The sequence below is a fragment of the Bos taurus genome, chromosome 7 (genome assembly GCF_002263795.3).
Source record: "Bos taurus isolate L1 Dominette 01449 registration number 42190680 breed Hereford chromosome 7, ARS-UCD2.0, whole genome shotgun sequence".
Taxonomy (NCBI): Eukaryota; Metazoa; Chordata; class Mammalia; order Artiodactyla; family Bovidae; genus Bos; species Bos taurus.
The window spans coordinates 101,635,489-101,663,339 of NC_037334.1; the positions used below are offsets into that span (position 1 = coordinate 101,635,489).

A 27,851-nucleotide genomic window follows, 5' to 3' on the forward strand; every position below is an offset into this window, starting at 1 on the left:
AAAGGTTCTTTCCTCAAGGTGATAACTAGTTTTATGCTGAAAGCAACTGGCTGACCCTCTGTAGAGAGGGGTCCTCAGGCAGAGGGTCCTCCGACCTCTGGGATGATGTTCCTGTCCACCCGAATGCAGCTGCCCCTTCTGACACTAAAGCGTGTGTTTAGTGGAATTAAGGTCTGCAGTGAGCAGGACAGAGGCTGACCAAGCCTTCCCTCAGCTCCCACTCCTACTGTCTCTCAAGTATCTCCCACATTCTTCTTCCGGCCTCTTGGACCCTGGGTTCAACGCTGGCTTCTCCTGCTATGACAGAGCTGCTGACTCCAATGTGTTAATGCCACTTTGGAATCTGGAGCTTCACAGTCTCCTTTCTGACCATTGAACAGAAAGAACCGTCTCGCTGATATAGCCAGGTACAACCAGGGGTAACCACTCTTCAGAGTCCCACATGGGAAGCAAGAGGACACTTTCCCCTTGTCTCCCAACCTACCCTATCCTCTCCACTCCCAAACCTACTGGTACTCTATGACTTTTAACCCTCTGGATTTTAGCTCAGAGAGAGGAAATCCTTCTTACTTTCTTGGCAACCTCTAAAAAATTCCCAAGCCAGAAAAAGGTATTATTACTTCCTGTAGTTTATATCCTTCTGTGTCATTAAGCACCATCTCTATTCTACAGAAGAACGTCATATGCAGAGTTCTACCACTTTAATACCCAAGCTATTGAGAGCAGGAAAGGAATAAAGAAAATTGGGAAATCCTGTCTTAAAACAATGGTCTGACTGTTGTGGTTGCTTTATCATCTTATTTTGCAAGGCAGAAGCTATTTATTCTGTCTTTGGATTCCTTTTCCAGCAAACTCTGATCTCTCCCTAGACATCTGGACTGGCGAAGCTGACTAGGACAAAGAAAAAGGGAGAAGTACAGCAACACTTTTATCACTCAAAATGTACTTTATTTGCAACTGTGCAATATGAACAGAGGTATAAGGCAGAAATCCATTTCAGCATAACTCTACTAGTCATTTGAGTCTTGAGGACCCTTGCATTTCAGATGCAATTCCTTAGCATGAAATTCTCAGATTAGTGAAGAGTGCAGCTCTCGTCAGAAGCATCAGGATAATGCTTTATGGAAGGCAAACTCCTACTTTCCCCAACTCTGTGAATCTGAGTCACCATAACAAATTTAAGCTTCTCAAGATGAAGGTAAGAATCATTCAGAGAAAACAATATCAAATTCCAGTATACTCTTGGTATACTCTGTCATTAACTATTACCTCTTCTGGACCATTATAAACTGCATCAGATTCCATTCACATCAAGCTTTGAATTATGGGTCAAATTATCACACTAAATTATGATTGTTTTTAACCCCTAAATAGGTGCTTATGGTTTAAAGAATTCTCACTTTTCTTTGAAAAGCATGTTCTCAGTTGACTCTAGTGATAAATTTCCAAATTTACTTACGGTAATCAGCAAAGAAAGTTTTAACATGATGATTGATGGCATACTCATCCAGAGACAGGTGGGATTTAATTCAAACAGGAAAGTTTTTTAACTTCCCCATTTTGACTATATATATATATCTGTCTCTATCTCACACACACACACAGAAAAAATTCCCTCAGGAGCAGTGAATTTCAGATGTGTTGTCTCTGCTGGTTTATTAATGACACTGTCTGGTGGGCATCGATGAATCACACAAGGGCTGTAACAGATTCCTGTCTTTCCTTAAATGTCTTGTTCTAGTCTACATCAATACAGCAAGGCAGAAAACAACTCATGCATATAGACCTTGGGCTGATGTAGCAGCTGAGTTTTACTAAATATTTAACACACAGGGTTCTTTCTAATTTCAGAAGAAATATGAAGGCAGTACTCCTGAAATCCCACAAGCTAGTCTCTCATTTTAAATCCAAATGTGAAGGGTTACGGTTCAAATGACTCCAAGTTGGCATTAGATGATTCAGAAGAAATAAAACCATTTCAAAGAAAACCACACTTTTTTTCTGGAAAGAGATTTTTAAAAGTGTATTTTATTTTCTACATAGTAGCCATAATATTTCCCATGATCGGAAAAGCATGACATAAATCTAAATAGCACCATGGAAAACAGTCTTTCCTGAGGTATAATATCGTTTACTGGACAAAGTAGAACTACTAGAAAATTTTGGAAATTTTTTTCTATAGTAAAAATATTTATATTATATTATTGTGAAAAAACAGCCCAGCTTCTCTCTTCCATAGCCTTCACATCTATCACAATGTGTAGTCTACTTCCATATAATTGCTTTTATAATAGCACAGTGTAAAAAATATTCACTGAACAAATACAGTAGGTTTAGCTGTAAAAATTGCCTAGGTCAAACAAAAGAAAGCAGGACAATTTTGAATCCCATCAAAATACCTATACATATTAATTCTTTGGTCTTTTAACTCTGTCTATCTGGAAAACCAAGTGCCCCAAAGTTTATGCCAGAAAAATATTTTAAAGCTGGCTAGAATTATTTAATGAGAAAATCTGTTTCCTTAAGGTAATAGGGACTGATTAGGCATAAAAGTTCCAGAAGACAGCCGGATTCCTTCTTCTCAGAAGATTATCAAAGTACGGAGCCCAGGGCATCAACTAAAGCATGCAAAAAGGAGGATTTATTTAGGTAACATCAAGTCTAGCTATTCAGCTAATATCACGGTGTTTGGGCAGGAGAAGAAGTAACATCCTCCTGTTTTAAAAAAGGAAATACTCTACATTATTAGAAGCTTACATCTCACAAACAATTCTGGAACTAGTTTTCCAACATTTTTGTTAAATCACATATAAGTCTCTGAATCTCACAAATAAGTATAATTAACACTAAAGGAACACATTTTAATGACATTTTAAATATAAAGCAGCACTGAAATATGAGGCCTAGCGAGATATGCACTTAAAATTGACTAAACTGTTTCAAGTGCTATGTCTTTAAATTAATTTATGTTGAACACAGTGGGTATCAGAGTCAATTCTCATTGCTATGGCAACAGACACTGAAAATTTAAAGATCCAGCAGCAGGCTCAATTCCTGGCAAAGAGGGCTATTTTACATTAAAATTACATACCACCACAACATTTTTGATGAAACATGTTAAACAGATACACATGCAAGCCATCTTTAAGACAACTTAATTAGTGTATGTGAGATATCATGTTTATCATTTTAACTAAATCTCTTTCTAGCTAGATTTAAAGAGTGAATTAAAATCTAAATTTTAGAAGCAAGCAACTAATTCTCAAAATGCTTCACTAGGGAAAGGAAAGCTATCTAATCTAACCATGTAATAAAAACGCCATAGAGTATCAGTCTATTATACTTGCTTTGCAAATGGGTATTCGGCTGGTGGACCATTCTCATATGATAGAAACCAAAAGGCAACAAAAGAGGGACGTGCCCTCAAATGAATCACTGAATTTTTAGCCTGATAAAATGCATTATGTTTTCTTTAAAGAGTCTTTTAATTGGCTGTAAGATTCCTGGATTTGAAAACAATTGTGTTTCATGTCATTTCAAAACAGTTTTTATGAGATCAAAGCTCATCAATTGTACCAAACAACCATACTCACCATAGAGCCCCCCAAACAGTCACCTTGTGTGTATAAACCCACTGGAGGGAAACAAGATGTGAGGGGCTGTCAATCAAGGTGTACCGAAGAGAAGAGAAAGATAGAGGTCTCGGGAAGGAGCAATCCTCTCTATGTCTCCTTCCACTGGAGCGCAAAGGGCAAGGGAACTGATTGCTGGGTTATGGTTAAATGCACACCCTGATAGCCCAGTTTTTCCCAGTCTGTCTTTAAAACTATTTATATAGACACAGTTTTTTTGTGTGAATTGGCCATTTTCTTGTTGCTTAGTCTACTAAAGTGTAAAGTACTCTTGAGTTGGTTCATCTTGAAGTGAAAGTCCCTCAGTCATGTCCGATTCTTTGCGACCCATGAACTATTCAGTCCATGGAATTCTCCAGGCCAGGATACTGGAGTGGGTAGCCTTTCCCGTCTCCAAGGGAATCTTCCCAACCCAGGGATCAAATCCAGGTCTCCTGCATTGCAGGCAAATTCTTTACCAGCTGAGCCACAACTGGTTAAAAATGATTCTCTTTGGAGTGTCCCTGATGCCAAGAATTAATGCCATTAATTTTTTTGTATGTTCATTTTATAATTTAAAATTAGATTATTTAATCATACTTCATGTTTTCAAATATTGTTCTAAGAAGGAACAGGAGTTGGGGAGGGTTATAAATATGAAAGTATTATTTCTCTCTCCTTGAGTAGGTCCCCTATACTGAAGATTTTCCTAACTATAAGAATTCTAAGTCAACAAGAGACCTGAAGAGTCTAAGGAATATTTATTCAGTTCATTGGCCATATTTTTTTTACAGTTCAAAGAAATGCCTAAAAAATTCATTTTATTGGCCATCCAAACTTTCCTCTTGCACAAAGACAAGAATTGAAAAGAAGGAAAACACTATTTGAATCCAAATGTGCAGTGTCCTTGGAATGTGGACTATGGAAACAAAAATCAGGGAGAATGTCTGCATTTCAAATAAATTTCAAAGAGATGGAAAATAAAAGTATTTTAATATGTGAAATCAAATATTGTTTCACCTGTCTGCAATTACAGGCTATTAATTCTGTTGAAAACATGTTCATCATCAGAATAAATATTACCCATGGTGATTCAAAGGAAAAAATCTTTTCCATTAAAAGAGACACTGATGTATAGAACAGTCTTATGGACTCTGTGGGGAGGGAGAGGGTGGGAAGATTTGGGAGAATGGCATTGAAACATGTATAATATCATGTATGAAACGAGTCACCAGTCCAGGTTTGATGCACGATACTGGATGCTTGGGGCTGGTGCACTGGGATGACCCAGAGGGATGGTATGGGGAGGGAGGAGGGAGGAGGGTTCAGGATGGGGAACACATGTATACCTGTGGTGGATTCATTTCGATATTTGGCAAAACTAATACAATAGTGTAAAGTTTAAAAATAAAATTAAAAAAAAACTATATCAGGTTAAAAATATTAAAACTCATTCATGTTATATAAGTTTTCATTTGTTTCAAGTGGTTTGAAATAAAGACTCTGCTATGATCCAGTAAGTAGAGAACTACAAACAAGATTCTAATTATGTATTAAACCAGGCATTTATATAATCTACAAGGAACAATGTGTGCCATTAAAAGCATCCTTCAGTTTTTAAGAGTCCTCTTTAGGTATTTATAGGCCTTGGCATTCACTCCAACTGTTAGAACTTGCAATGACTTTTCACACATTCCTCTTTAACTTACCAGCAACAACATTTATAGATGTGCCATGTGGCATAAGAAATTATCTGTATTTAATTTATACTTAAAAATCATTCAGTGTCCATGTATAGCAAATAACACAAAGATGTTCAACATTACTAATTAGGTGTTATAGTTGAACAGATACATTGCCTCCCTTTTATCATTCCAGAAAATCAACATCGGGCTTCCCTGGTGGCTCAGTGGTCAAGAATCTGCTTGCCAATGCAGAAAACACATGTTCGATCCATAATCCAGGAATATTCCACATGCCTCAGAGCGACTAACCAAGCTGGTGTGCCACGACTACTGAGCCTGTGCTCTAGAGCCCGGAGCCACAACTACTGAACCTATGTGCTGCAGCTAGGGAAGCCTGCACACCTGAAGCCTGTTTTCTGCAACAAGAGAAGCCACTGCAATGAGAAGACCACACCTCAACAAGAAAGTAGTCACTGCCACTTTCCAAAACTAAAGAAAAGCCCAAGCAGCAGCGAAGACCCTGCACAGCCAAACATAAATAAAATAAATAAATAAAAGTTTTAAAACATCAACATCTTTTGAACATCTGTCATGAGCAAGGCACTGTAAAGGGTACAATCTAATGGGGCAAATTCCAATACTTTGGCCACCTGATGCAAAGAGCCGACTCATTGGAAAAGACCCTGATGCTGGGAAAGATTGAGGGCAGGAGAAGGGGACAACAGAGGATGAGGTGGTTAGATGGCATCACTGACTCAATGGACATGAGTTTGGGTGGACTCCAGGAGTTGGTGATGAACAGTGAGGCCTGGTGTGCTGCAGTCCATGGGGTCGCAAAGAGTCAGACATGACTGAGAGACTGAACTGACTGAACTGAATCGGTGAAGAAGACAGATACCCTGATATTGACCATGCAAACATGCTGAGACTAAGTAGTCAAAGATTTTCCCTGAACACATCAGGAAAAATTTTCTGAAAGATATAAGGCATTTGTTTCTAAAGATTGAATTTGCAGAGTACAGGGGCCTATACAGATGAAAATGAAGGACCTTCCCGGAAGTAAAGACAGTACAAAGATGAAACAGGGGAACATACATACTGTTTCAGAGATCCTGGATCAGTCTATTGGTAGATTGAGGCTGTGCCTTAAAAAAATAGTTTCAAACCCTAGTTTGATGTACACTGATTTTGTTCTTTAGTCATGAAGATTCTGGAGCAGGAAATAGCAAGATGTGAGGTGTACTCTGTAAAATTCACATGGCAACAAGCCTTCAGATGGACTGGAAAGTGAAGGTATGAATCGAATACACATTCGAAGAGTTAGTCCAAGTAAGATTTTTAAAAAATTAATCTGGACTAGGATGATAGCAAGGAAGATAGGACAAAGGGCACTTAGAGACATAACAGAGGTAGAAAGACCAGGATCTGGTAAAGGCCAATTTGATATCCCCACTTGTAAGGGTTAAGAGGGCTGATATGTTAAAGAACATGAATATATCAGAGTAGAAAGTGTTATGTCACAGAATATTTTGGAAGTGAAGAGCAAATAACAGTGTTTTCATTTTGTCTTTAAATAATGTGGCCTTCCTTTTGATTCCTCATCCTCACTCCTCTGCTAAATAGGAAAAGAATAAAGTAAATAACCAGCAGTTTAAACCTTAATAAAACCTAATAATTTAAATAGTCCCTTTGGGTGGTACATCGTCTCCATGAGATTAAAAAAAAAATGTTCATCTTCTTAGATAATCTCACCCTCTTCTTTTAGCCATAAGTGGTAAATGGATATATAAGTGAGTGGATCTGTGAGTGGACAGCCTACTTTACCTCTCTGTGCCTCTATTTTCTCTTCTGTAAAATAAAGATAGTAGCACCTGCCTTGATCTCCTAAGACAGTTGTGAAAATAGAAACTAAGATCATGTATCGCTTCTGATAATCCTTTGTAAATGTAAAGTGCTAAAGATGAATGGCCGGGCGTTATTACTTTTCCCTTCATACCTGTAGCTGTTGCTGAGGTATATAGCGCCATATATCCCTCATATTCACTTCTGCACACCCAAAGCTGATCACTAAAAACAACTGTGACTTTCTGATCAGAAGAGAAGCTTGGAGCACTCCAGGCAAGCAGAAAGTACCAGTTACTTATCTCAGATGTGGCCATCAGTCAGTGATGAAAGAGATTGGTAGACAGTACACCTCAGCTTCCTTGCCCCTCGGATGGAATAACTTGAATTGCACCCTCCACAGGGCATCCTGTAACTTCTCAGTGGGAACGAGGGCCAGTTAACCATAGTAGTAGCTTGCTCCACGCTAAACTGTTGGTTGGTTTCCTAAACTTCCCTGTCTAACTTACCCACCGGCCTACTGCTGTTTACTGGGATGCCCTTGACTAAACCACATGCACTTAAATCCTTGTCTCACAGTATGCTTTAGGGAGAAAATCAAGCAAAGGTAGTATCCCTCGACCAAGTCTTGCCATCCTTATTTGCCTGGGAGAAGTCTCTGAAGCCTGGAAGCCTAAATCACACAGGAATTCAAATCTGAAGTATTCCTGTTCCTCCCTTTTAATCTTTCAATTAAAAGCAGGATGACACATTTTCCATTAATAAAATACCCTGGGTAATTTTATTCCCCCTGCATGACTCATCCTGGGTCTAGCTAGCAGAGAGCATTCCTAGACCATTTTGAAAAGGTCAGAGAGCTCTGAGTTCATTCTCCTAGGCGCATACCTAGAATCAGCAGATTCTTCTATCCAGACCTGTTTTTTAAAATCTCTTTTAAAATAATCTTTATTGAAATATAGTTAACTTATAATACTGTGTTAGTTTCAGCTCTGCAGCAAAGTGATTCAGCTATATAAACATACATAGTGTTTTTAGACTCTTTCATTACCAGATATTCAGAGAAGGCAATGGCACCCCACTCCAGTACTCTTGCCTGGAAAATCCCATGGATGGAGGAGCTGGTAGGCTGCAGTCCATGGGGTCGCTAGAAGTTGGACACGACTGAAGCAACTTAGCAGCAGCAGCATTACCAGATATTGCAAGATACTGAATATTGTTCCCTAAGCTCTACAGTAGCTCCTGGTTGTCTATCTCCAAACCTGTTTTATATAGAACAATAACTTTAGCTAAGTAAGTAAAGATTTTTACGCTATGGTCTAAGAGCCATAGGATTTTAAAAGTACCAAGTTTGTCCCAAGGGTCATTAGTCCAAATTTAATATTGCCTTCAAATTTGTACAAAAAGTAGTACTACCAAGCCTTCCTCTCTTGATGAATAAAGAACAAACACTTGCTCAAAGTATGTTCGTTTTAACTGGAAATCTCACTCTATGACGTTAGGAAGACCTGCTTTGAAATTCTGGCTGCAACTCTTACCAGCTGTGCCACTAGGCACGTTACTCAAAGTGCTAAGCTTCTCCTCCTTTGTTCCCTAAATTAGAAAAAGTGCAAGCACCTAGATTTTACAGCGGCAGTTAGAAACAACTGAAATGAGGTTTATACAGCCTAACATGCAGTAAGTATTTTTGTTAGTGTATTTTAAAGGGATCTGGTAGTACTTCATTCTCTTATTCAATTGATGTTTTTGATTATCTGTTTATTGCTAGACCCTGTGATGAATAAAATATAATTTTTCTCTTATTCTCCAGAAGCTTATGGTCTACTGTGGAGACAGATATACTTTTTTAAGTGAAAAAATAATAATAAAACATATATATTATATCATATTCAATATACTATTGCATATTAGTATTAAATTGAATGATTATAAGAAGCTAATTTTTTCCTAAATAAAGCAACAGTAAAAACACTATCTATAATTTCTATGCTTAACAGACCTTAGCACTATTCATATATTGGTTCCTACTCCTCCTGTGCTCAGCAGGGGAAATCTCTTAACTTTTTAATTCTTAGGAACCATTCTCTTTCCATCACCAGAGTGTTAACGTTTGATACTGAAGAAAACGAGAATGAGAAGGCTGCTCAACCCCAGGTCATGGTAAATGTGAAGAGAAAATTATAACCATGTAGGGCTTTGTAGTAGTCCAAAGAGAAATGAATTGCTAGTCTGCCTAACTTGTCATGTCATTCCACTAAAATTACCATCGGTGCCATAAATGGATATCAATTGGCTAAGTGCTGAGGGGTCTGGGAAGTCTAACATTCTCCTGCCAAAAATATCCAATAATACGTTTTGTTGATCATGGTGCCAAAGCTCACCCTGCTTCCTGTTCTGCACACTTCCAGCATGTTTTGCCCTTGTGAGAGAGCATTGGAGTGTATATCGTGGGCTCTTGACCCAGCTCACCCCAAAGCTGCTAATTTCCACAGCTGATCCTCACATGCCATTCCTCAAATGGGGAACACACAGTACACTTGCCCCTGGGGCCTCTCTCGCCCTTCCGAGGGTGAGCAGCGTTGCCCCTGGCTGGGGTGACTCCTGAGAGGAAGAGTCTGCTGATGAAGTGGCTCAGCTCCGCCAGCAGGTTTAGTGAGGTGTTTAGCTAAGATAAGAAGCGATGGAGCTGACACTCATAACTCAGCCACAATGTGTTCATCTCCTCACGCCTGGCTCTGAGACCTAATTTTTAAATGGCTTGTGCATATCACCAACTCTCCCAGAAGAAGGATAAAGGATGTCGGTTAGCACTCGGAAGGTCAATCAAGCCTTTCTCTTAACCTTCTCTTATCTTTGCGAAAGTGAAGGTTTAAATTTTTTAAGAACCATTTGCCTATCAGATGTGCATTTTTAATAACTATTTATTCCTACTCTGAGAATAATTGCAGCCTCCTTAATTTAGCTCTTCAAATCTCAGAGACATCTTCTATAAGGACAAACACCACTTGATTTCTGCTTTTGAATAAGCATTCTATTTTCTGTTTATGAAGAAGAAAAAGATCAATTCTCAGCTAAACATCAAGCTGACTATCTTTATTTTAACTCTAGAAGAAGCTTTTCCTGAATAATTTTAGAATAAACTCTTACATTTGGCAAGGCCTTAGGAATTAACTTTCCTAGCATAATTGACCATTTCATGTTAAAAAATTCAATCAGTTATTGTGGTTGAGAAATACCAAAAGAACAAGGAAGAGGTGGCAAGAAACCAAGGAACCAACACCACTGTATAAATACACACACACACACACACACACACACACACACACACAAGGAAACCAGGAAACAGAGCCCTGATAGCTAAGGTCCAGGAGTTGCCAGACTTTTGGCATGGTCCTCCGGGGTGTTATCATCTTGGTCTGCCCACCCAGGACCAAGATGATCCTCCATGGTGTCATCAATGTGCCTTCATTCTAAGAGCAGTGAAGGAGTTTCAGATACACACTCGCTCACTAGTCTAGACAAAATTAAGAACGTCTGAAGAGTTCAGACATGTGCAGGAAAGAAACATGATTAACTGAAACAGTTCAAGGTTATGATTAGTCCCTCAAGACTGATGACCAGGGAGAGGAAGAACTGGAAGAGTTGGCAGACGACAGAGACTGAGGAAGAGTGACCGTTGGCTGACTTCTTTGAAAAATACGGTTCCCACCCAGACAACTACTGTGACTTACTGTGTCTGTACTACTTGCAGTTGAGACCCATATACGCCAAACAAACCCTTCATTTTACAAATTAGAAAACTGAAGCTCAACTTTCCCCCAAGATAAATCCCTATGTGGTTACAGAGTTGGATTAGAATCCAAATTTCCTGCCTCTTCCCTCCATTCCCTTTTCACTCCACTCTGACTGAAGCACATCTTGGGTCCAAATAGTTTACCATAATTACAAATAACTACCTTTACTTATTGCTAAGTCGCTTCAGTCGTGTCAGACTCTGTGTGACTCCAGAGACGGCAGCCCACCAGACTCCCCTGTCCCTGGGATTCTCCAGGCAACACTGGAGTGGGTTGCCATTTCCTTCTCCAATGCATGAAAGTGAAAAGTGAAAGTGAAGTAGCTCAGTCATGTCCGACTCTTCGTGACCCCATGGACTGCAGCCCACCAGGCTCCTCCACCCATGGGATTTTCCAGGCAAGAGTGGGTTGCCATTGCCTTCTCCGGATTATTGAGTAGATGCTATTCATATGTTTCAGGTGTTATAGTAAGAACTTTAGACTTTCCCATTTAATTTCATGATGATTTAAATGATATGGACACACACACACACACACACACACACACACATATATATATATATGTAACATGAATAAAGCAATGTTTAGAGAATTAAATGCATCGTAAAACGTAAAAATTGCTAACTGACAAAACCTCCGCTTGGATCTATGTCTGTCTAAATTCCAGTAGAAGTAAGGGGAAGATTATGGAGATCAGCTGTGGCCAAAAGATCTAAATCTGCACACTTCTTCATCTCCATTTCTGTGGTCTTATTGCTGCTAAGACTATTGCCACAGCCTCCTAATCTGTTTTCCTATCTTCCTTGTCAGGCCATCATCTACACTAAGATCAGAATCAATTTTTAAAATGTGTAATTCAACATAAAAATTCTCCTGTTACATCTAAGACCACACAGTTCAGTTCAGTTCAGTTCAGGCCCTCAGTTGTGTCTGACTCTTTGTGATCCCATGAACTGCAGCATGCCAGGCCTTCCTGTCCATCACCAACTCCCAGAGTTTACCCAAACCCATGTCCACTGAGTTGGTGATGCCATCCAACCATCTCATCCTCTGTCATCCCCTTCTCCTCCTGCCTTCAATCTTTCCCAGCATCAGGGTCTTTTCCAATGAGTCAGCTCTTGACATCAAGTGGCCAAAGTATTGCAGTTTCAGCTTCAACATCAGTCTTTCCAATGAACACCCAGGACTGATCTCCTTTAGGATGGACTGGTTGGATCTCCTTGCAGTCCAAGGGACTCTCAAGAGTCTTCTCCAACACGACAGTTCAAAAGTATCAATTTTTCTGCACTCAGCTTTCTTTACAGTCCAACTCTCATATCCATACATGACTACTGGAAAAACAGTTCATTTAAATAACTTTCAGAATGAGAACCAGAGACCCTATTTATTTTTTTTAGTTCTTTTAGATTTAGGGGTCCTTTTTATTCTTCCTTGCTAATTAATAGCAATATAATCACAAATTACAATCACTCCATATAACATTTTGAATTCTAAGTGTAAGGACAGTTTCTGAAATGTTATATACTTAGAAGGTAAAAGTTGCAGGCCTCTTTCAAATGCCATTTGAAAGGGGTATTTATGATACTAAACCATTTCAAATGCCTAGAGAAGAATGAGTGATTAATTTTTAAAAAATAAGATAAGGACATCACAAGAAGCAAAAATTATGGGACAACCTCTTTTATAAAACTGGATATAGGAATATTAGCAAAACTGACTTCAAAAAAATACTTGAGACTATGATTCTTTCAAGAAATGCAAGGATGGTTGAAATTAGAAACCCTAGTATTGTAACTGAACACAGCCACAGATTAAAGAAGAAAAACTACATAGTCACCTCAATAGAGAAAAAGTGTTTTTGAAAATTCAACACCTTATCATATAAATTTTTGAGCAAATTTTAAATGGAATAGAACTAATGACAGGAGTTTAATCCTATAAACCTAACTAAATAAATTAATAGCAACTGAGTCATTAGGTAGAGGTCTGGAAGAAATTATACACTGAGTATTTGGGGAATACTGTAAGTGATTTGTAAAAGGTACTTTTAACTAGGAGTTTTCTAGATACTACCTTACCTTAGTAACTAGAGATTAAGAAGAAGGTAAAACTTTTTCACATTTTAAAATTATTCTCCACATTAATTTTGTTAAATGCTATCAGGTACTGTGGTTTCATCACTCTGTGAGGCTGCACATTCAGAGCATCCTCCTGCCCATTGTAAGTCAGTCTTCAGTTTGATATCAATGGATACAAGGCAAAAAAAAAAAAAAAAACAAGACAAGAGGTGAGGGAAGCCCAGATCACATGTACATTTATGAGTCTATACTGGATACTCTCAATGGGCTTCCCTGGTGGCGCAGAGAGTAAAGAATCTACCTCCAGTGCAGGAGACCTGGGTTCGATCCCTGGGTTGGGAAGATCCCCCTGGAGAAGGAAATGCAACCCACTCCAGTACTCTTGCCTGGAGAATCTCATGGACACAGGAGCCTGGCGGGCTACAGTCCATGGGGTCACAGTCAGACACAACTGAGCAACTAACACATAACACACCACACACTGAACACTTTAAACAGGGAAGAGCCACGCAATCTGCTTTTTATCCCTGTTTACTCATTATTTCAGTAGTAAAAACAAACCATATAGTTTAATGTTTATTTTTGCCTTCTGAGCAACAAATTCCAACACAAAGACCACATAAAAAATGTCAGGAATGTAATCTTCTATAAGGAAGAAGGAGAAAAAAACCCACTTCTTTCCATTTACAGGATTTACAGGACTATAAATCTAATTTTAATAAAGTATATAATAGAAAGTATAAAAGTATGTAAAAGAATTGATTTGATATAGGAGAAGAAACACTCATTCTAATTTGGTCATTTGAGGGAGCCTTTACATTGCTATCCATCAGTTCAGTTCAGTAGTCGCTCAGACATGTCCGACTCTTTGTGACCCCAAGAACTGCAGCAAACCAGGCCTCCCTGTCCGTCACCAACTCCCAAAGTCCATCCAAACCCATGTCCATTGAGTCGGTGATGCCATCCAACCATCTCATCCTCTGTTATCCCCTTCTCCTCCCGCCCTCAATCTTTCTCAGCAGTAAGGTCTTTTCAAATGAGTCAGCTCTTTGCATCAGTTGGCCAAAGTATTGGAGTTTCAGCTTCAGCATCAGTCCTTCCAGTGAATATTCAGGACTGATTTCCTTTAGGATGGACTGGTTTGATCTCCTTGCAGTCCAAGGGCCTCTCAAGAGTCTTCTCCAACACCACAGTTCAAAAGCATCAATTCTTTGGCGCTCAGCTTTCTTTAGTCCAACTCTCACATCCATACATGACCACTGGAAAAATGTTATAGTATATGGATTTTTAACCAGTTTGTTATGCCCTTTCCCAAGAAGGACATACCCTGTGATGCAATTATTAGAAAGTTCAGCTTCTTCATCCTCCGACATGGTCCCCTGTTCTGAGGCTCCCTAAACCCAGGCAAGGTGAGTCTGTCACATAGAAACTGGAAGCTAATGAAAAGGCCTGTCAAGGTACAGTGGGCAGATTCCCTGAGACAACTGTACCTGAACAGAAGGAGTCATTTAGGGACCATACAGATTTTACAGTCTGTACATTTTATTGTATATTTATAGATTTTAAAATCTATAGTCTGTAGAACTCAAGATTTCATTTTATATTTTATATGTTCATTCGTGTTGTCCTAGTTTTTTTTTTTTTTTTCCTAAGCACTCCTGTTCTCTATCAGGAATCTCCCACTTTAGACAATAAGTCCTATGACTGTCCTATTTATTGGCTGCCCACAAAACACTAGTGGCTAAGCCCTAGGGCAAGGAGACAATACCAGAATCAGGCTTAATTGTCCTAAGCAGAATGTCATGCAGAGTACCCACAAAACTGTTTTGTGAAAGTGAAGTCGCTCAGTCGTACCCGACTCTTTGTGACGCTATGGACTGTAGCCCACCATTCTCCTCTGTCCATGGGATTTTCCAGGTGAGAATACTAGAGTGGGTTGCCATGTCCTTCTCCAGGGGATCTTCCCAACCCAGAGACGGAACCCAGGTCTCCCGCATTGCAGGCAGGCTCTTTACCATCTGAGCCATTAGGGAATCCCTGAAAAAACAGATTATATGAAGTCAAGGCAGGGGCAATAATCTATAAAAATAAAAATTGAGCTTAATGCAAAAAAAAAAAAAAAAAGGCAAGAGGAAAGCAGTGTAATAAAATGCTGTTAGCATGATTTTTAATTTTTTTATTTATGGCCTCCAAACATACTACATGGAAAATGTGGGGGAGAATGAGTTAAGGAATCACTCACATTGTCAGGCATTTTTCATATGACAAGCATCATGCCAAGCAATACCAGTCTTCTTGTAGACTCAACCACTTACAGAGGATCAGGAATTTTCTAAGGAATTTTTTGTATATATACCCACTTCATTGAGTCCTTGTGAAAACCCTGTGGAGTGATACTATTATTCTGCTCAATTTGCCTGTAAGGAAACAGGGGCACCAAAATGCTGGTTCACTCAAGGACTCATAGCTGGGAAGTCATAGAGTAAAAACCCAAGCAATTTAACCTCCTGGTTTGCTTTTTTAACTACTATGCTATAATTACCCATAATAAGAACTAAAGTCAAAAATGCTTTCATTTCAGGTTCATTAGATGGGTACTTTCATTAGAAATAATAATTGTTGGTATGTCACACTTTCTGACCCCAGAGCTGATGCAATTCTGGTTCCCTATGCAAACACTAGCCCATGCATCTCTGATATGTATTCTTAGACAGCCCTAAGACAGTTTGTCTCTGATATGTGTCCCAAGATATCAGGATATCCAAAAACAAACATATTCTCTAACAGGTCTCTAATCTGGAACTATAGATTTTATTTTATATGTCTCTTTGGCCTACAAGAAACTTGATTTCAATTCCTAAAGATATTGACAATTGGATTGTATCCACCAGTATTGTCTAGGCAGATAATAGAAATGGATTTGACATTATATCTGTTAGGAATATTTTCAGCTACCAGTAACAAATGTCCTGATTGACAATGGCTTAAACAAATTGAGGTTATTTTTCCACAACCGGAAAAAAAAAAAATAAATCCACAACCGGAAAAAAAATAAAACCCAGAGTTATATGATTGAAGCTGCTCCACATTGCTACTGCTGCTCCAAACTGCTGTCAGGGATACAGGGTCTTCCTATCTTTAGGTCCTCAATTTAGAGTGTATTGGTCTCCATCAAGCTTGCTACCTCCTAATATCAAGATAGCTATCACAGTTTCATAGCATGCTGTGTTCCAGGTAGGAAAAAGACGAAAAGTGGTTTGTACCAACTGCATTTAATCTTTCCACCATCTGACTTTAAAGTACATCTTTTTGCCCAAAATGAATAAGTGGGGGTTTCTATCTCCTGGCAGATGGCAGTAGAGATGGATTTGAAAATGTGGATGGAGTTAGACAGCCACAGGAATCAATATGTAGCTTGGGACTTGCCCACTGGTGTGAACTCTGCCCTTCCCCCTCACACTGAAACATTCTCCATATTCTTACAGACACAACTTTTCTTCCTCACTGCAACCCAATGTTTCTTTGGTCATAGAGGGAAATGTTCATCAAATATTTTACTTGTCTCCAGCTCTCCTTTCTCTCTTTCCCTTCTCCTCAGCTCCCACCAATCCGAGAAGCTTTGGACTTGAATATCGCTATTAATTAAGAGTATTATTAATATATTGATGCATGCATGGGGGGAAAGTGTGGAGGAATCTATATTCCTATTTGTTGCTGGAGAATGACAGGGACTTTCCCTCTGTGCATATACATTTATCACTTGAGTTTTTCATATAAGCATCTGTCACTCTTAACCTGTAAAAGCAACAGAGATAGGAATAGACAGCTACTAAATTTTTCACTAGCTTCTCAAGTTTCAAGCAGAATAATCCCAGTTCAATTAATCTTTCTAAAGGTCTTATTTTCTAACTGGTGATTCAGGGATAAGTTACAAAGTTGGTTAGAAAATAAGGGAAACTTTGTTGTCTATTCCTGAATCATCAACAAGTTCTTCAGATATTCTTTAGTTAAGAGCAAGCTTGTATGATTTAATGCACTCAAGTCAGATCACTAAAGTCCTAAAACATTCATAAGCCTTCGTCCCTCTTGCAAATGAGATTGAATGGCTTGCCCTCTGAGGAAATGCCCACGTATCCTCAGACCATGCTGACCTTGCACAAATACTGCTTGCCTCAAACTGCCAGGGTACCACGGTGGCTGGTATATTTTTCGAAAGTGACTTTATCAGACTTTAAGGCAAAGGTGATATCTTACAGGGAAACATTCAAAATTCTGTACATCATGCTGGATATATTTCTTTTGATTGATAAGCCTGGTAATTTGTCCTGGAGTTTTTCATTTCAGTGAGTTACATAATAGTACTTCCACCAGCCTTTGTCTTAATATGATAGAAGAAGCTGCACATTTTGCCTAATTTTCTCTTCTGAGAGACACAACGTGCCAGGTTCACGAAGTCACAGACTGTATAAAGGGTGAGGGGAGCGGGGGAGAAGGCTGTCGACCACTAAGTTGAGTCGTGACTTACATGCTCAGCGGTAAACTCACAAGGTCTGCAAAGGTCATGCCCAAGAACAGGGTCCTGATTCTCTTCATAAAGCTTCTGAACAGCTTTCCCGTTATCTTTGATACTTATCCTATGACAATCTGCAGTAATTTTTTGTCTTTTTTGCCTAATATTTGATGCTCTGTTTTTATGACACCTATGTAGACAATGTAGATGAAAGTATTAGAATATTTGCAGCAGTTTTAACAATCCTAAAGTAGTTAAAAAATAATAACTGGAAAAAATGGTTTTCTGAGTGTCCAAAAGGATGTGCTAATGTTGAAACCCCAAATGCTGAGTTTCTTCTGGTCAGCAGCTTTGTCTTCACTCAGAAGCTATTGGTCTGCTCACCTAGTTCTGACAAGCTTCGTTAGAAGTGACCACAGTGAAGAAGAGGATGTTGATGAAAGCTACATTATCCTGGCACTGGCCTAGGAACATTATATTATTTCTCATTATCCTGATAACCGTTTTAACAACCCTCAGAGGAAACATTATCTACCCTCATTTTATATATAAGAAACCAAGCTTGAGAGGATAACTCACCCAAACCAGTAGGGGCAAAGCTAGGCTCCAATAGCTGTATCTCTCCTGCCCTAGATAGTAGCTTCCCTGGTGGCTCAGAGGTTAAAGTGTCTGCCCGCAATGCGGGAGACCTGGGTTTGATCCCTGGGTTGGGAAGATCCCCTGGAAAAGGAAATGGCAACCTACACCAGTATTCTTACCTGGAGAATCCCATGGACAGAGGAGCCTGGTGGGCTACAGTCCACGGGGTGGCAAAGAGTTGGACATGACTGAGCAACTTCACTTTCTTTTACTTTCTACTGTCCTTACGGCCTTCCTAAACAAGATTGCTGCTTACATTTCTCTGTGTTGCATTCCTGGACAGAATTTTCTCATGCCACCTTTTCTCATAAGACAAGTGATCTCATCTAAATTGATGGCTGCAGCAGTCACCTGGAAGCTAACGACTCCTGGAATTACCTTCCAATTCAACTTTCTTCCCTGAGTTCTGGATCTGAGCATCTTACTGCCTCACGGGTATCTCCATTCCAGTGTCCAACAGTCACCTCCAGCTCAACAAATACCCAACTAAACTTCATCTCCTCTATCCCTGGACTTCCCTGGTGGCTCAGCTGGTGAAGAATCCGCCTGCAATGAGGGATACCTGGGTTCGATCCCTGGGTTGGGAAGATCCCCTGGAGAAGGGAAAGGCTACCTACTCCAGTATTCTGGCCTGGAAAATTCCATGGGCTGTATAGTCCATGGGGTCACAAAGAGTCAGACACGACTGAGTGACTTTCACTTCCCCATCCCTGCCCCATCTCTGTTTCTCATTTTCTAGTCCTTCTCTTCCTAATGAGTATTATCAGATACCTAGCTGCCCAAGCCAGGAGGCATTCTTGATATTTCTCTGTCCTTCAATTCTCACATATAGTTGAGAAATGAATCCAGCTGGATTCCTCCTCTTGAATGGTTCTTGAACTCTCAAGTACATTCTCTTCTCTCCATCTCCCCTGCCATCAGTGTAGTCCCCTCTTCATAATATTTTGCCTACTTTACTGCAGCCAAGTCCAAGATTCTACTGCCACTCCAAATTCATCATGTGCTTTATTTAAAAATTGTTTAACTTTCCATGTAAATGTCTCCATCTCTTCACACTTCAAAGTTGGACAAGTAAATTTTCCAACTTGATTTCTTAAGTTGAACATAGTGAACATAACTGTATGATTACTAATGGCTTCATATATTTGCAATTGGAATTTTTCATTTCTTTTATCTGCTATTCTTGAACCATATACACTATATACATGTATACACTGTGAATCTCAGTCAGAGTATCTTAATGTTTTATTTTACAATATGTTGTCTCTTATCTCAACCCCTAAAATCCCAAACTCCAAATGGCTGCCATAATGACCATTTCTAAGATATAAATTTGATTTTCTCATGGTCTTGCTTAAAATCTTGCAATGGCTTTTTACTGGTTCCAAGACAAAAATCCCAGATTGTTAGATGACATAAAAGAAAAGTCTGAGGCCATTTTCTAGAAAGACCACCAAACCTACATATCAGCCACATAGGACTTAACTAGAGTATGTTCAAAATGATGACCTAAAATCAAAGTAAAAGTACAGTTCTAGTCACCATATTAAATTTAAGGAGTTAAGAAGGTTCTATTTGAAGAGATTTCCTGGAGAAGTGTTCACACATGAATGGCAAAATAAATAAATGCCAATAAGTCAGAAAATCATGTCACTGTACTTTCCGATTTTATAAGATAGAAAAATTTGCATGAGAAGTTAAATGAATTATTTTTTTAAAAAATACAAGATTAGTCTGGAATTGTAAGAAATGCTGAATGCAGCTTATAAGGGAAATTAAACATTAAGTGACTTAGACCACACTTACACAATATAGGAAACACTGACAAAATTATGAAATATAAAACATTAAAAGTTCTTTAGTATCTAATTTAGAGGTCACAACTGAAGGCTTCAGATCAGATTTTGCCTGAAGGTAGATTTTATCTGGTTTGTACATATTTTAAAATTTTCTGAAATTTAATATCCTTAGCCTGCTCAAGATCAGATCAGATCAGATCAGTCGCTCAGTCATGTCCTACTCTTTGTGACCGCATGAATCGCAGCATGCCAGGCCTTCCTGTCATCACCAACTCCCAGAGTTCACTCAGACTCACATCCATCGAGTCAGTAATGCCATCCAGCCATCTCATCCTCTGTCGTCCCCTTATCCTCTTGCCCCCAATCCCTCCCAGCATCAGAGTCTTTTCCAATGAGTCAACTCTTCACATGACGTAGCCAAAGTACTGGAGTTTCAGCTTTAGCATCATTCCTTCCAAAGAAATCCCAGGGCTGATCTCCTTCAGAATGGACTGGTTGGATCTCCTTGCAGTCCCAGGGACTCTCAAGAGTCTTCTCCAACACCACAGTTCAAAAGCATCAATTCCTCGGCACTCAGCCTTTTTCACAGTCCAACTCTCACATCCATACATGACCACAGGAAAAACCATAGCCTTGACTAGACGAACCTTTGTTGGCAAAGTAATGTCTCTGCTTTTCAATATTCTATCTAGGTTGGTCATAACTTTCCTTCCAAGGAGTAAGCGTCTTTTAATTTCATGGCTGCAGTCACCATCTGTAGTGATTTTGGAGCCCAGAAAAATAAAGTCTGACACTGTTTCCACAGTTTCCTCATCTATTTCCCATGAAGTGATGGGACCAGGTGCCATGATCTTAGTTTTCTGAATGTTGAGCTTTAAGCCAGCTTTTTCACTCTCCACTTTCACTTTCATCAAGAGTCTTTTGAGTTCCGCTTCACTTTCTGCCATAAGGGTGGTGTCATCTGCATATCTGAGGTTATTGATATTTCTCCCGGCAATCTTGATTCCAGCTTGTGCTTCTTCCAGCCCAGCGTTTCTCATGATGTACTCTGCATATAAGTTAAATAAGCAGGGTGACAATATACAGCCTTGACGTACTCCTTTTCCTATTTGGAACCAGTCTGTTGTTCCATGTCCAGTTCTAACTCTTGCTTCCGGACCTGCATACAAATTTCTCAAGAGGCAGATCAGGTGGTCTGGTATTCCCATCTCTTTCAGAATTTCCCATAGTTTATTGTGATCCACACAGTCAAAGGCTTTGGCATAGTCAAGAAAGCAGAAATAGATGTTTTTCTGGAACTCTCTTGCTTTTTCCATGATCCAGCGGATGTTGGCAATTTGATCTCTGGTTCCTCTGCCTTTTCTAAAACCAGCTTGAACACCTGAAAGTTCACGGTTCACGTATTGCTGAAGCCTGGCTTGGAGAATTTTGAGCATTACTTTACTAGCGTGTGAGATGAGTGCAATTGTGCAGTAGTTTGAGCATTCTTTGGCATTGCCTTTCTTTGGGATTGGAATGAAAACTGACCTTTTCCAGTCCTGTGGCCACTGCTGAGTTTTCCAAATTTGTTGGCATATTGAGTGCAGCACTTTCACAGCATCATCTTTCAGGATTTGGAATAGCTCAACTGGAATTCCATCACCTCCACTAGCTTTGATTGTAGTGATGCTTTCTAAGGCCCACTTGACTTCACATTCCAGGATGTCTGGCTCTAGGTCAGTGATCACACCATCGTGATTATCTGGGTTGTGAAGATCTTTTCTGTACAGTTCTTCTGTGTATTCTTGCCATCTCTTCTTAATATCTTCTGCTTCTGTTAGGTCCATACCATTTCTTTCCTTTATCGAGCCCATCTTTGCATGAAATGTTCCTTTGGTATCTCTGATTTTTTTGAAGAGATCCCTAGTCTTTCCTATTCTGTTGCTTTCCTCTATTTCTTTGCATTGATCACTGAAGAAGGCTTTCTTATCTCTTCTTGCTATTCTCTGGAACTCTGCATTCAAATGTTTATATCTTTCCTTTTCTCCTTTGCTTTTCGCTTCTCTTCTTTTCACAGCTATTTGTAAGGCCTCCCCAGACAGCCATTTTGCTTTTTTGCATTTCTTTTCCATGGGGATGGTCTTCATCCCTGTCTCCTGTACAATGTCACGAACCTCATTCCATAGTTCATCAGGCACTCTATCTGTCAGATCTAGGCCCTTAAATCTATTTCTCACTTCCACTGTATAATCATAAGGGATTTGATTTAGGTCTTACCTGAATGGTCTAGTGGTTTTCCTACTTTCTTCAATTTAAGTCTGAATTTGGCAATAAGGAGTTCATGAGGTCTGAGCCATAGTCAGCTCCTGGTCTTGTTTTTGCTGACTGTATAGAGCTTCTCCATCTTTGGCTGCAAAGAATATAATCAATCTGATTTCGGTGTTGACCATCTGGTGATGTCCATGTATAGAGTCTTCTCTTGTGTTGTTGGAAGAGGGTGTTTGTTATGACCAGTGCATTTTTTTGGCAAAACTCTATTAGTCTTTGCCCTGCTTCATTCCGTATTCCAAGGCCAAATTTGCCTGTTACTCCAGGTGTTCCTTGACTTCCTACTTTTGCATTCCAGTCCCCTATCATGAAAAGGACATCTTTTTTGGGTGTTAGTTCTAAAAGGTCTTGTAGGTCTTCATAGAACGGTTCAACTTCAGCTTCTTCAGCGTTACTGGTTGGGGCATAGACTTGGATTACTGTGATACTGAATGGTTTGCCTTGGAAACAAACAGAGATCATTCTGTCGTTTTTGAGATTGCATCCACGTACTGCATTTCGGACTCTTTTGTTGACCATGATGGCCACTCCATTTCTTCTGAGGGATTCCTGCCCTCAGTAGTAGATAGATATAATGGTCATCTGAGTTAAATTCACCCATTCCAGTCCATTTGAGTTCGCTGATTCCTAGAATGTCGACATTCACTCTTGCCATCTCTTGTTTGACCACTTCCAATTTGCCTTGATTCAGGGACCTGACATCCCAGGTTCCTATGCAATATTGCTCTTTACAGCATCGGACCTTGCTTCTATCACCAGTCACATCCACAGCCGGGTATTCTTTTTGCTTTGGCTCCATCCCTTCATTCTTTCTGGAGTTATTTCTCCACTGATCTCTAGTAGCATATTGGGCACCTACTGACCTGGGGAGTTTCTCTTTCAGTATCCTGTCATTTTGCCTTTTCATACTTTTCATGGGGTTCTCAAGGCAAGAATACTGAAGTGGTTTGCCATTCCCTTCTCCAGTGGACCTCCAGTCAGGTCTCTCCACCATGACCTGCCCATCTTGGGTTGCCCCACAGACATGGCTTAGTTTCACTGAGTTAGACAAGGCTGTGGTCCTAGTGTGATTAGATTGACTAGTTTTCTGTGAGTATGGTTTCAGTGTGTTTGCCCTCTGATGCCCTCTTGCAACACCTACCATCTTACTTGGGTTTCTCTTACCTTGGACGTGGGGTATCTCTTAACGGCTGCTCCAGCAAAGCACAGCCATTGCTCCTTACCTTGGACAAGGGGTCTCTCCTCACCATCGCCCTTCCTGACCTTCAACATGGGATACCTCCTCAAGTTTCATCCATAAACTGATGTCAGTCCATGAACTGTTAATTGCCTGCAACAAGTAACAATAGAAACTGAGCCTCAGCTTTTAGGAACTTTTATAGCAATTTAACAAACTGATCATATGTCTTTTAATCCAAAAAGGTAGTTTGAAATGCACTGATCTGGTTTACCACAATCTCCTCCATCTCCTATTCTTATTTTCACCCAATTTCACTTGAATGCCAGATCCCTGATGGCATCTTACATTAGGCTTTCTCTCTTACTCAATGAAATTCATTCACACATGAGTCTGGAGACCTTCAGTGGTTATGGTAAATGTATTGCCAAAATCTCAAAGATCTGCATCTTAACACATTGGATAAACTCCATAGCAATTGTCTGATGACTTAAAATTTCTAAGCCCTAAAAAGACGTATAGTAAGACAGATCTCTAACTGAAAGCTGTTAATAATACATCACATTACAGTTATATATGCACCATGGGCTACCTCTTTCAGGCAGACAGTGAGACCAGAATTCATGAAGAAGTAAGGGGATGTGGAAAGGATTAGAAAAAAATTCATAATTGGGGAATGTTTCTCAGACAGCAAGTATAAGTCCAAAACCAATTTAATTCCTCTTTTCTTGATTTATCCATTCCTCAAACCATGTGATCACTTGATTCCAATTGTCAAAAGTTTATTTCCCTATAATGATTTTTTTTACTACTTAGGCTTACTGAAGCAATTCATAGCTCTAAATGCTACAGTGTACAGGGCAATGCTCTGATCATCTAGTGCAATTACCTTACCCATAACCAAGGCCCATTCTGGCTTACCTAGAAATCTGAGGACAGGAATCTTCCCTAATGATTTCCCAGTCTTTTCAGCTGTGTTAAATACAAGCTTCATCATTTGACTTTTCTCCCTTACCTGCCATCCTCATAATTTTTGAAGACCTCTCTGCATACACACTGATTCATCTCCAGCTTATTTTAAGTTTGAGAATGTGGACTTGAGATTCATGACTGACCATATTAGCCAGAGTAAGAAAATCAAGACTAAGAGAGAATGGACGGCTAATCCTTCAAACTTAATTCCAGATTTAAATCCATGAGTGTTTTGGAAAGGGATTGTAAATTTTAATATTGAACAGAGTTATAGGAAACATGGGTTCTCAATTCAGAATGAAGTCATCATAGGGTGAGTGTTCAGGCATAACACTTGTCTATATACTAACACACAGAAAGCACATGAGACATTTATTTAGCGAATACACGGATGTATAAATTAATCAATGAACATGCTTTAAAATTCGCTTGAAAGATTCCCCATGAGGTATGAGGAAATCACCCCTCCTCTCTCAAGCCCAGACTCTGTACCTACGTACCTCACTTCTACATGCCAGACATTTGCTGACAGCTCTCCATCAGTTATTGCAGTGCCATAATTGGGTACCACAGGCCTGCTGCATTGAGGGTAAGTGGAACTCTGTCGTGCCTGGCAGGGAGCTTTGCCTGAGAGCTGACAACTACATGGAATTGACTGACACCTTCTGCAGGTGAAGAATCTTACAATATTATCCAACTTACCAAGGCAATCAAGAGAAGGGATATGGTCAATTTAAAAAAATAACAAAGAAATTTCCCATATCTGGATTCATGTTTTTTAGATTCTTCTCCACTCATGGTCTGCCTCTAAAAAGCCATTATGTAGGAAAAACTAATTTCATTTTCATCATCAATGAAACAACCCATACCTTGAAGTAATTTTAAGCCAGGTAAATTTAGGAAAAGTTAACCAAACTAAAATTAGTTGAATCAGTCCTGGCCATTAAAGGAGTAACAGATGTTATAGCCAGGCTGTCCTCACATTTTGCCAGAAAATCAAGTCATAAATTTAGACAGATTGCAAGATGTTCAGCAATATTCCAAATGGAATCATTCTGATCTTAACAACTAATACTGCAGAATTGCTGAGGAGGGGCTATGTATGGAGGGAAAAAAAAAAAAAAAAGATTGCTTTAGAGACGACAAAGAATTCCAGCATCAGGGTCTTTTCAAATGAGTCGATTCTTTGCAGCAGGTGGTCAAAGTATTGGAGCTTCAGCTTCAGCATCAGTCCTTCCAATGAATATTCAGGACTGATTTCCTTTAGGATGGACTGATTGGATCTCCTTGCAGTCCAAGGGGCTCTCAAGAGTCCCAGGACTTTGTCCTGGACCCTTTCCTTCTACTTACATTTCATTAGCACTTGTGCGGTGCTGTGCTTAGTCGCTCAGTTCATTAGCACTTCAGATCAGATCAGATCAGTCGCTCAGTCATGTCCTACTCTTTGTGACCCCATGAATTGCAGCACGCCAGGCCTCCCTGTCCATCACCAACTCCCGGAGTTCACTCAGACTCACGTCCATCAAGTCTGTGATACCATCCAGCCATCTCATCCTCTGTCATCCCCTTCTCCTCCTGCCCCCAATCCCTCCCAGCATCAGAGTCTTTTCCAATGAGTCAACTCTTCGCATGAGGTAGCCAAAATACTGGAGTTTCAGCTTTAGCATCATTCCTTCCAAAGAAATCCCAGGGCTGATCTCCTTCAGAATGGACTGGTTGGATCTCCTTGCAGTCCAAGGGACTCTCAAGAGTCTCCTCCAACACTGCAGTTTAAAAGCATCAATTCCTCGGCACTCAGCCTTCTTCACAGTCCAACTCTCACATCCATACATGACCACAGGAAAAACCATAGCCTTGACTAGACGAACCTTTGTTGGCAAAGTAATGTCTCTGCTTTTCAATATGCTATCTAGGTTGGTCATAACTTTCCTTCCAAGGAGTAAGCATCTTTTAATTTCATGGCTGCAGTCACCATCTGTAGTGATTTTGGAGCCCAGAAAAATAAAGTCTGACACTGTTTCCACTGTTTCCTCATCTATTTCCCATGAAGTGATGGGACTGGATGCCATGATCTTTGTTTTCTGAATGTTGAGCTTTAAGCCAGCTTTTTCACTCTCCACTTTCACTTTCATCAAGAGGCTTTTGAGTTCCTCTTCACTTTCTGCCATAAGGGTGGTGTCATCTGCATATCTGAGGTTATTGATATTTTTCCCGGCAATCTTGATTCCAGCTTGTGTTTCTTCCAGTCCAGCGTTTCTCATGATGTACTCTGCATATAAGTTAAGTAAACAGGGTGACAATATACAGCCTTGACGTACTCCTTTACCTATTTGGAACCAGTCTGTTGTTCCATAGCTGTATATAAAGTCACATGTTTTATTAATTCCATTAGGTCACATCATAGTATACGAAATGCACTGTCTTGATGAAGACCAGAGGTTCCAGATGAAATGACATACAAAAAATGCTATCAAGGCAAGAATATGCCCTGAAGAAAAAGTATTTCTATGACCAAGCACCTACATGTATTTATTGAATGTGTATTATGTAAGAGTAATTTGGTTACACCATTATGCAGCCCATTAAACATAGCAGCAATTCTAGAGTACATTTAACTTGCTCTTTGTATCCCTTAATTTCAGATTCCTTTTGCTGTTTTTTCAGAATTATTGAGCATTCCAAAATTCAAATGTATCAAGGAGAAGGTATCCCAGGAGAAACCAAAATCATAAATCAGAGTGAAATGCTTATGATATTCATTATCTGCTTTTTATTGTAATTTGTTGTGATTTATCATTTCAAATAAATGTTCATTTTCATATCTAATTTTCTATTTGCAGTTTTATATTCTTTTTCTTATATGGGGTCCAATCAAGTTAAGTTTCAGAGCGCAGGAAATCTGAATCTGCCACGAATGACACCAACTGCAAAGGTCCTGGTTTAGCTGGCCTGCTGGGTGGAGCATTGGTGACTTTTGGGAAGACAGGCTCAGGCCATGCTTATTTCGGGTTACAGTCCCGTAAGCCTTTATTTTAATGACACAATTCTAAAAGTTCTGAAAACCTAAAGATACAGTTATTATTTGGCATCAAAATTTATTTGGCAACAAAACCCAGCTGGAAATGACATGAAGCTATTTATAACTTTAATTTATCTCATTGAGTATGAATATTCATATATTTTGTTGTTGGAAACATGAAAATTTGAATTTTATATAATGCATAATTCCCACAATCAGGATTTTACAGAATTTATTTTCAACATTAAAAGAAAATTTTTTTTCAATTCTGAAACACATCTGGCTCCCGCAGTTGCCTCCCATAGGCAGGAACCTATGGAGTCAAGCAATCTCCTGAGGATTATGATAAAGTTTTTGACAATATTTGATGATATCTGACTAGTAGGTTCATGGCTATCCAACCCCTGCCCTGGGTTCCTAA

The 27,851-nt window shown here is 39.5% G+C and overlaps 1 long non-coding RNA gene across 1 annotated transcript in view; it reads right to left on the reverse strand.

Moving 5' to 3' along the window:
* Positions 1–27,851, reverse strand: part of LOC132345842 (uncharacterized) — a 68,818-nt gene that overhangs the window by 35,648 nt on the left and 5,319 nt on the right. Inside the window, exon 2 of the long non-coding RNA XR_009495426.1 lies at positions 23,486–23,592. This is a non-coding gene — a long non-coding RNA (uncharacterized lncRNA). The remainder of the gene's footprint in view (positions 1–23,485; positions 23,593–27,851) is intronic.